General features: G+C 27.5%; 6 non-coding genes across 6 annotated transcripts; all 6 read left to right on the top strand.

Annotated features, from left to right (window-relative positions):
• Positions 1–315: 315 nt before the first annotated feature.
• On the top strand, positions 316–386 carry ONS95_011803. Its single transcript has one exon. It is a non-coding gene; the product is annotated as a tRNA-Arg (tRNA).
• A 1,373-nt stretch (positions 387–1,759) lies between these two features.
• ONS95_011802 lies at positions 1,760–1,830 on the top strand. The gene has a single exon. It is a non-coding gene; the product is annotated as a tRNA-Arg (tRNA).
• Positions 1,831–4,884: 3,054 nt separating this feature from the next.
• ONS95_011801 lies at positions 4,885–4,956 on the top strand. Its single transcript has one exon. It is a non-coding gene; the product is annotated as a tRNA-Val (tRNA).
• Positions 4,957–8,592: 3,636 nt separating this feature from the next.
• ONS95_011800 lies at positions 8,593–8,663 on the top strand. Its single transcript has one exon. It is a non-coding gene; the product is annotated as a tRNA-Asn (tRNA).
• Positions 8,664–8,682: 19 nt separating this feature from the next.
• ONS95_011799 lies at positions 8,683–8,753 on the top strand. Its single transcript has one exon. It is a non-coding gene; the product is annotated as a tRNA-Arg (tRNA).
• Positions 8,754–9,656: 903 nt separating this feature from the next.
• ONS95_011798 lies at positions 9,657–9,729 on the top strand. The gene has a single exon. It is a non-coding gene; the product is annotated as a tRNA-Asp (tRNA).
• The last annotated feature ends 83 nt before the right edge of the window (positions 9,730–9,812 follow it).

Raw genomic sequence — 9,812 nt, 5'->3', positions numbered from 1 at the left:
AAAACATAAAAGGTGATACAAGCAGCAAAAATTATTGGAACAGGTTTAGCAACCACAGGCCTTATAGGTGCCGGTGTAGGTATTGGTGTAGTTTTCGGTGCATTAATATTAGGTGTTGCTAGAAATCCTTCTTTAAGAGGTCAATTGTTTTCTTACGCTATATTAGGTTTTGCATTTGCAGAAGCCACTGGTTTATTCGCTTTAATGATGGCTTTTTTATTATTATATGTTGCTTAAGTGCAATCATAATAATATTATATTATACAATTTATATGAATTCGTATATTATATTCATGTTATTAAATATAACATAAACTCTTATTAGCTTAATGGTAAAGCAGGATATTCCTAATATCTTGATCTAAGTTCAAGTCTTAGATAAGAATTTTATTATAAAGTTGCTTATTACAATTTTTATGAGGTAGCAAAACGAAACCTTATTAGTAATGGTCGAGTAATGTACATTCGAAAATAGTAAAATTAAGTTGTATTAGTAATGGTTGAGTAATGTAATTTCGAAAATAGTAAAAAATACATTATTAGACCATTACACTTAAAAAAAGATGAAAACAAAATTATATCTAATGGTACAAAATACAACGGCAACTTTTACATTAGCAAAATTTTGTGGAGCTATTTTAACTGTTACATTTATAGCGGCGATTAAATATTTAATTTCGGGTAGTTTTCATATAGAATATTGTGATTTTTTCAACAATATAGCTATAGGATTATTAGGTTGAACCTTTAACACAGGTATAATAGGTTTATTGTCGGAATATTTAGGTATAAAAGGTATTAATTTCAACTTAAAACAGTTTTTATTTGGCATGGATACTATGGATTTAGGTGAGAGATCTTCTGTCGAAGTTATTAAACCTAAGTTATACAATGCTATGGAAGTTGACTCAGATTCGGGTTCAGGTCTAAAGCCTGATAAAGGTAAAGGTGTAGATAGAGAATTACATCCCAATTACGATAGAAATAGGGGTGGAAGTTCTGGAATCTTTAGAAGTGATATAGGATCTATGGTATTTCCTATTTCTGTATACACACCTAATAAAACTATTGTTCCGCCTGGGTTTAACGTTCCTGGTGGTGAAGTACCTATACAGGATGAAATATGTAAACATATTGATTATAATTCACATATACTTAACCAATTTAAGAGAATGGATCTAAAAACAGCCGTAGAACATAAAAATTTATATTTAAAGTTTATACGAATTTTAGACAGAAAAATGGCTTACGCACAAAGTGTTTATATAAAAATACCTACAATACCTACGACGGAGTACGAATTTAATCTAAAGAATCAAATAGAGAGTGACCTAGAACGTTTCAACAGAGATAAAGTAAGGTCAGAAGCCAAAGCTACTCTGCTTAATTCTAGAATACAATTTCTAGAAGCTCAAATGAATAATAATAATAATAATAATTAGTTTGATGTTTTATAAATAACTTTAAATATTTATCTTGGTTAGTTTGTACAAAAATTTAGGTTTGTTGGTGTATATCTTATATACATAGTTAAGGATAGCAACTTATATATAATTTATACATCAGGGATATGCAGTAGATGGTTCTACGTTTTGATTGCAGATCTTAAATATGGGGTTTGATTCCTCCATATCCCTTATAATACTTATTTAAACCTGCTTTAAATTCATATTTTTACATTTACATGTGTTTTAGCTTACATATGCGTAAAATATTTACTTAGATTATTTACTATATTTATATATATAAATTATTTTATCTCTTATTAGCTCAATGGTAGAGCAGGATACTTCTAATATCTTGATCTAAGTTCAAGTCTTAGATAAGAATAGTTATACATAAAATATTAAATAATAATAGATAAATTGTAGTAAAGTATAAATATATTTATTAATATAAATATTCTTTATACTTAGTGAAAAATTTATTTTTAACCTTATGGTTTAATCTAATAAAATAATTTATTAATTATTTTATATAGATTAAATATAAAAAAGAAAAAAAAATGATTAATCAATGTTATATATACCAACTTTAATTTCCGTTCTAGAAGTATTACTAGTAACTGTGCCTGTCTTATTAACTGTAGCTTATGTAACCGTAGCCGAAAGAAAAACTATGGCTAGTATGCAAAGAAGATTAGGTCCTAATATAGTAGGGTACTATGGTTTATTACAAGCATTTGCTGATGCCTTAAAACTGCTACTAAAAGAGTATGTTTCACCTACACAAGCTAATTTAGGTTTATTTTTTCTTGGTCCTGTTATAACTTTAATATTTTCATTATTAGGTTATTTAGTTGTACCCTATGGGCCTGGTTTATCCTTAAGTGATTTCAATTTAGGTATACTTTATATGTTAGCTGTTTCTTCTCTATCGACGTATGGTATATTACTAGCAGGTTGAAGTGCTAACAGTAAGTATGCTTTTTTAGGTTCACTTAGAAGTACCGCACAATTAATTAGCTATGAATTAATATTAAGTTCAGCTATATTACTTGTTGTTATGTTAACAGGTAGTCTAAATCTTACTGTTAATATTGAAGCTCAAAGAGCTATATGATTTATAATACCTCTATTTCCTGTTTTTATAATATTCTTCATAGGATCTATAGCGGAAACTAACAGAGCACCCTTTGATTTAGCCGAAGCAGAATCAGAACTTGTTAGTGGATTTATGACAGAACACGCTGCTGTTGTATTCGTATTCTTTTTCTTAGCTGAATATGGTAGTATTGTTTTAATTTGTATATTAACTAGTATATTATTCTTAGGTGGTTATCTTTATGATTATTTACCTTTGTTTACATTAATGCAATATATAAATTTTGAATATTATATAAATAATTTACATAATGAAAGCTTATTCTCTGGTCCTTTAATAGAAGGATTATTATATGGTTTAACTTTAGGTGTAAAATCATGTACTATGATTTTTATTTTCATATGAGCTAGAGCCTCATTTCCTAGAATACGATTTGATCAATTAATGTCTTTTTGTTGAACTATATTGTTACCTATTGTTATTGCCTTTGTTATACTTGTACCCTGTATACTATATAGCTTTGAAATAATACCCAGTAATATTTCTTTATTGTAAAAAAATTTCATTAACTTTATGTTTTAATTAAATTAATAAAATCAATAAAAACTTTTAATAGGTATAATATATTTAAAATTTTATTTTAGCGCGGTTTACCTTATAGTTATATATGGTATTAGTAAAGATTAAATTTAATATTTAATCCTGAGGGAAATTTGTGTTTTTTTTTTTTTATAAATTATGTTACTTACACTTTTATTATTAATTCCTATACTGGGTGTATTTACTATATCCACAGGTATGTCTTACGAATTGTCTTTTTTAAACATTAATCGTATTAAAACAATAGCCTTAAGTACTTCTATCGTAAACCTTATAGTATCATTAATTATATTTATACTGTTTGACTTCAGTAGTAACCAGTTCCAGTTTGTACAAGAATATCATGAAATTAGTTCTTTTGATTTTTATTTAGGCTTAGATGGTTTGTCTATATATTTTGTTCTGTTGACAACTATTATCACACCAATTGCATTATTAAGTAATTGGAATTCTATAAATGAAAATGTGAGATCATTTGTAATAATAATTTTATTGTTAGAATCATTATTGTTAGCTGTATTTTTAGTATTAGATATATTATTATTTTATATTTTTTTCGAAAGTATATTACCACCGTTATTTATACTAATAGGTTTATTTGGATCAAGTAATAAAGTAAGGGCTAGTTTTTATCTATTTTTATACACTTTATTTGGTTCATTATTCTTATTATTATCTATATTAGCTATGTCTTCTATAATGGGTACAACAGATTTTGATGCTTTATACAAAACTAATTTTAATTATTCAACACAATTATTTTTATTTTATGGTATATTTATAGCATTCGCTGTAAAAACACCTACGATATTCTTAAATACTTGATTATTAAAAGCTCATGTAGAGTCACCCCTAAGTGGTAGTATAATATTAGCTGCTATTGTGCTTAAGCTAAGTTTATATGGTATTTTCAGATTAATATTACCTTTATTACCTAAAGCTTCTTTAGATTATACATATATTATATATCTTATCGGTGTTATTACTATTATATATGCTAGTTTTAGTACTTTAAGAACAATAGATATCAAAGAACTTATAGCTTATAGTTCTGTATCACACGCAGCTGTTTACCTTATCGGTGTATTTAGTAATACTATACAAGGTATAGAAGGTGGTATAGCTTTAGGTTTAGCACACGGTTTTGTTTCTAGTGGTTTATTTATTTGTGCTGGAGGTGTATTATATGATAGATCTGGAACTAGGTTAATTAGTTTCTACAGAGGTATTGCTCAGATAATGCCATTATTTTCTATCTTATTCTTCATTTTATCTTTAGGTAATTGTGGAGTTCCTCTTACTTTAAATTTTGTAGGTGAATTTATGTCTCTTTATGGTGTATTTGAAAGATTACCTTTACTAGGTGTATTTGCTAGTTCATCTATAGTGTTTTCTGCTGCATATACTATATATATGTTTAACAGAATAGCTTTTGGAGGATCTTTCAGTAAATTTTTCGAAGCTAACATAAGTGATGTTAATAAACGTGAATTTTTTATATTACTTACATTAGTGATATTTACAGTTGTATTGGGTGTATATCCTGCTCCAATTTTAGACGGTTTACATTACTCCGTTTCATCTTTAATATACAATAGTTAAATCTGAAGATTATATAAAAAAATCTTTAACATTAATGTTAAATAAAAACTATAAGTAGCTGTAAAAACCCACATAATATGCTAGGTTTATATTTTTCAAATATAGATATTTATTACTATTAAAATAATATAAACTATAAAGGGATTAGCTTAATGGTAGAGCAACCGTTTTACACACGGTAGGCTAGGTGTTCAAGTCACCTATTCCTTAATCTTTTATATATAGTAATATATGTAAAGGAAAATTTACATGTGTCAGAATAATCTTTATATTTAATTATATAATAATGTAAAAATAGATAACTATAACATTGAAAAATATAAAAAATATAATATGCCACAATTAGTTCCATTCTATTTTATAAATCAGGTAACATTTGCTTTTATATTACTTGTAATTATGATATACGTATTTTCTAAATTTATATTACCAAGATTTGTACGATTATTTATTACTAGAATATTTATAAGTAAATTATAATATTTATTATAATTTCTCTCTTTTCTGTTATGTTAAACGTCATATTTAACCCTTATAGGTTTATAAACAAATATAACGTTTAACATATAGATTCAAAGTACCTCGTAATTAAAAATTTAAGCATATATAAAAAGGTTATAATATAGGTTTAAAGTTATTCGCAATTAAAGTTTTAGTCTATAAAAAGGATTAAGTTAGAATATATCAATAAAAATAAAAAAGTAAACTAGCAAATGTCTAATTTAGCTTATACAACAATCACAAGTCCCTTAGATCAGTTTGAAATTAGGAACTTATTAAGTTTAGATGCCCCTATATTCGGTAATTTACATATATCATTAACTAATATAGGATTATATTTAACAATAGGTGCTTTCTTTGTATTAACATTGAATGTTTTAGCTACTAATTATAATAAAGTTGTAAGTAATAGTTGATCAATAAGTCAAGAAACCATTTATGCCACTATACATAGTATAGTAACAAACCAAATAAACCCTACTAAAGGACAAATATATTTCCCTTTTATCTATACTTTATTTATATTTATATTAGTAAATAATTTAATTGGTATGGTACCCTACAGTTTTGCCTCAACAAGTCATTTCATATTTACTTTTGCTCTTAGTTTTACTGTAGTGTTAGGTGCAACTATATTAGGTTTCCAAAAACACGGTTTAGAATTTTTTTCTTTATTAGTGCCTGCAGGTTGTCCTTTAGCATTATTACCTCTATTAGTATTAATAGAGTTTATATCATACTTATCTAGAAATGTTTCTTTAGGTCTTAGATTGGGTGCCAACATATTAAGTGGTCATATGTTATTAAACATTTTAGCAGGATTTACATATAACATTATGACTTCTGGATTTATTTTCTTCTTTTTAGGTTTAATACCTTTAGCATTTATAATAGCCTTTTCAGGTTTAGAATTAGGTATTGCCTTTATACAAGCTCAAGTATTTGTAGTTTTAACTAGTAGTTATATTAAAGATGCTTTAGATTTACATTAATCTATAGTAAATATATAAATTTTTTTTATACCTTTTACTGTGCTAAACTGTATAAATAATAAAGTATGTTTTTGTGATACTAATAGTACAAGTGCTATATTTAGTATAGTATAGGAAAGTCCGGTGCTTATTGAATGTCAACACCTAAAAATGAGTGTTGGGTAAAAACTTGAGTGTTAAATAGAAAATATTTAATATCTTTCTATAGTTCAAAAAACTATAGGTAAATGTATGTAAAACAAATAATAAAAAACAACGATATAAAATAACAACAATAAAAAAAAAATCAACATATCAAAAAAAAATATATACAGTAAAAGAATATTAATGAGAACGCAAGCTTGACATTAGGCCTTATTATAGACTAATAACTATAACAGGATCCGGCTTAAAATTATCCAAAAACAAAAAAAATATCTTAATAAAAAAAAAATTTTTTTTTATTAATTAAGTTAAGATGTATTAGTAATGGTATAGTAATGTACTTCTTAAATTAGTAAAAGTTTATATTTTCTATACCTATAAATTGAGTTTGATGATGGCTCTGAATGAACGCTGTCCAAGTGCTTGACACATGCTAATCGAACGTCTAATCTAATTAATGATTTTTTATCATCTATTTCATTAGAAGTGGTGTACAGGTGAGTATATAACATTTTGGCTGCCTTAAAGTAAGGTTTATAAATACCTTATAATCGCAATGAAAGGAACTAAACTTCCGCTTTAAGAGGACAATAAGTGTTTCGGATAGGTAGTAGTTAAAGTAATGGTTTAACTAGCTTAAAATTCCGTAGTCGAGGCTGAGAGGTCGATCGATCACATTGGGTCTGAAAAAACCCCAATACGTATAGTACAGCAGTGGGGAATCTTGGTCAATAGCCTAACGGCTGAACCAGCAACTTGGGGGAATGAATAGCTTCCGCTAGTTATTTTGGCTGTTTAATTAATTATATACAAAACTTCTGATTTTGTATATAAAAGATTATTCATTTTGATCTTTTTTTGCTGCCGTTGTGGGATCAATTAATTTACCACTCACCGCAAGGCGCGAGGAAGTAATACTTCAGTGGACAAAGTAATATCGATTTTATCGAATAAAGTTCTAGATAGGATACTGATTATGACAATTTCCTGTCTATATGTCTTGACCAAATTACGTGCCAGCAGTCGCGGTAATACGTAGAAGACTAGTGTTATTCATCTTTAGTAGGTTTAAAGGGTACCTAGACGGTATAATTAGTCTTTAATAGGAAACGGTTATACTAGAGTTATATATGAGAAGGTGAGTATTTGTGGAGTAGAGTTGAAATTTTTTAATACCATGAGGACTGGTAAAGGCGAAAGCAACCTTTTATCTAATAACTGACGTTGAGGGACGAAGGCTTGGGTCGCGAACAGGATTAGATACCCTAGTAGTCCAAGCAGATAATGATGAATGCCATAGGTTAGATAAAATTATTTAGTCTATAAATGAAAGTGTAAGCATTTCACCTCAAGAGTAATGTGGCAACGCAGGAACTGAAATCATTAGACCGTTTCTGAAACCAGTAGTGAAGTATGTTATTTAATTCGTAGTTACGCGAAAAACCTTACCACAACTTGAATATTATATTAAGGAAGTCTTATATTATAATAAGAAATATAGAATATATTACAAGCGTTGCACGGCTGTCTTCAGTTAATGTCGTGAGATATTGGTTAATTCCATTAAATTAACGGAAACCCTTGCTTTATTTGCGATTTAATCTAAATAAAGCAGTTCACCATCATATCGGATATGATAACAGGGACCAAGACAAGTCATCATGGCCTTAATGTTGTGGGCGATAGACGTGCCACATATTCCTATACAAAATGATGCGATAATGTGAATTGGAGCTAATCTAATAAAGTAGGATATAACAAGGATTGTAGTCTGAAATTCGACTGCATGAATAAGGAATTACTAGTAATCGTGAATCACCACGTCACGGTGAATTTTTTCTCAGATAGGTACTAACTACTCGTCAGGCGCCGAAAGAAGTGTGTGCAATAAGTTTGGTCTTCCATTTATTTTTACTCTAGTAAATTAGTTCTAGTTATTTTTATGGGAGATTTTCGTATGCGTGACTTTGATTGGTGTTAAGTCGAAATACGGTTCGTGTAGTGGAAATTGCACGGGATTGATTAATGTTAACAATGCATATATTTTATATATACTGTATAATATATACTTATAAACCAGCTCCTTTGGGTTATAAGTACTTATATTATACTAAGGAAGGTTCCGTTTGTTGGTATGACGGGTTGAGCTGTAAACTCAATAGCAATAAGCTGTCGAAGGTTCGAGTCCTTTTCTTCCTAATTATCTTAGGCCTTTATAGCTCAATGGTAGAGCGGAATACTGTTAATATTCCGATAGATGTTCAATTCATCTTAGGGGCTAGGCACTAAGAATACGTATGGCGTGTTGACTTAATGGTAAAGTTTTGTGTTTCGGCCACAAGTATATAAGTTCAAGTCTTATACACGTCTATATTCTTATTTAACTACTCTTTCCTCTTTCGTTAAAAATATTTTTAATAATGGTAGTTAAATTACTTTAATTAAACTTTAATTAAATATAGAGGTTTTTTTATTCCTTTTTTTATTCATGAATAGTCTATATATTTTAAATGAAACTTTCACTAATGGTTATAGATCAGAAATATTAGATATTATATCTATAGCAGCTATATTATGTGGAATATTAGTTATTATTAGTAAAAATCCTATTGTTTCTGTATTATTTTTAATAGGTTTATTTTTAAGTATAGCTAGTTACCTAATGGTATTAGGTTTAAATTTTATTGGTCTTTCTTACTTATTAGTATACGTCGGAGCAGTGTCAATTTTATTTTTATTTATTTTAATGTTAATTAATGTTAGAATAAGTGAACTATTAAGTAATACTAGTAATAGCATACCTTTAGCTATTTTTATTACTATAGTTTTCAACTATCTTTTATATCAAATATTGCCTTATAGTGTTGCTACTTTTAATAGTTATACTGTTTATTTAAACAATACTATAAATGATATTTGATCTCATAATTATAGTGATAGTTTAAATAAATTCTTTAAATTAAATGGTACTGAATTAGACAACGGTGAAATTTCATTTGTTACTAGTAAAATATGAGATGGTAATTTAGCCGAAACTAGCCATATCTCTAGTATAGGAAATATTATGTACACTAGTTATAGTATATGATTAATATTAACTTCTATTATACTATTGTTAGCAATGGTTGGTGCTATTGTTATTACAATAAAACAAAAAAATTAATCATAAATCATTTAAGGATTTAATAACTAACTAAATTGTTAGTTTTATTCTTACCTAAATATTTTTATTATATTTAATATATACTATTAGTATAATTTAAAGTATAATAAGGGTTAGTCTTCTAATTGGTAAGAAACTTTTTTGTCAAGAAAGCAAATGTCGGTTCGAACCCGACCTAGCCCGTAAAGATAATATAAACTATAAAGGGATTAGCTTAATGGTAGAGCAACCGTTTTACACACGGTAGGCTAGGTGTTCAAGTCACC

The sequence above is a fragment of the Cadophora gregata genome, assembly GCF_030347475.1.
Source record: "Cadophora gregata isolate MNR1 chromosome Unknown scaffold_52, whole genome shotgun sequence".
Taxonomy (NCBI): Eukaryota; Fungi; Ascomycota; class Leotiomycetes; order Helotiales; family Ploettnerulaceae; genus Cadophora; species Cadophora gregata.
This window is presented reverse-complemented; position numbering and strand designations above follow the sequence as displayed.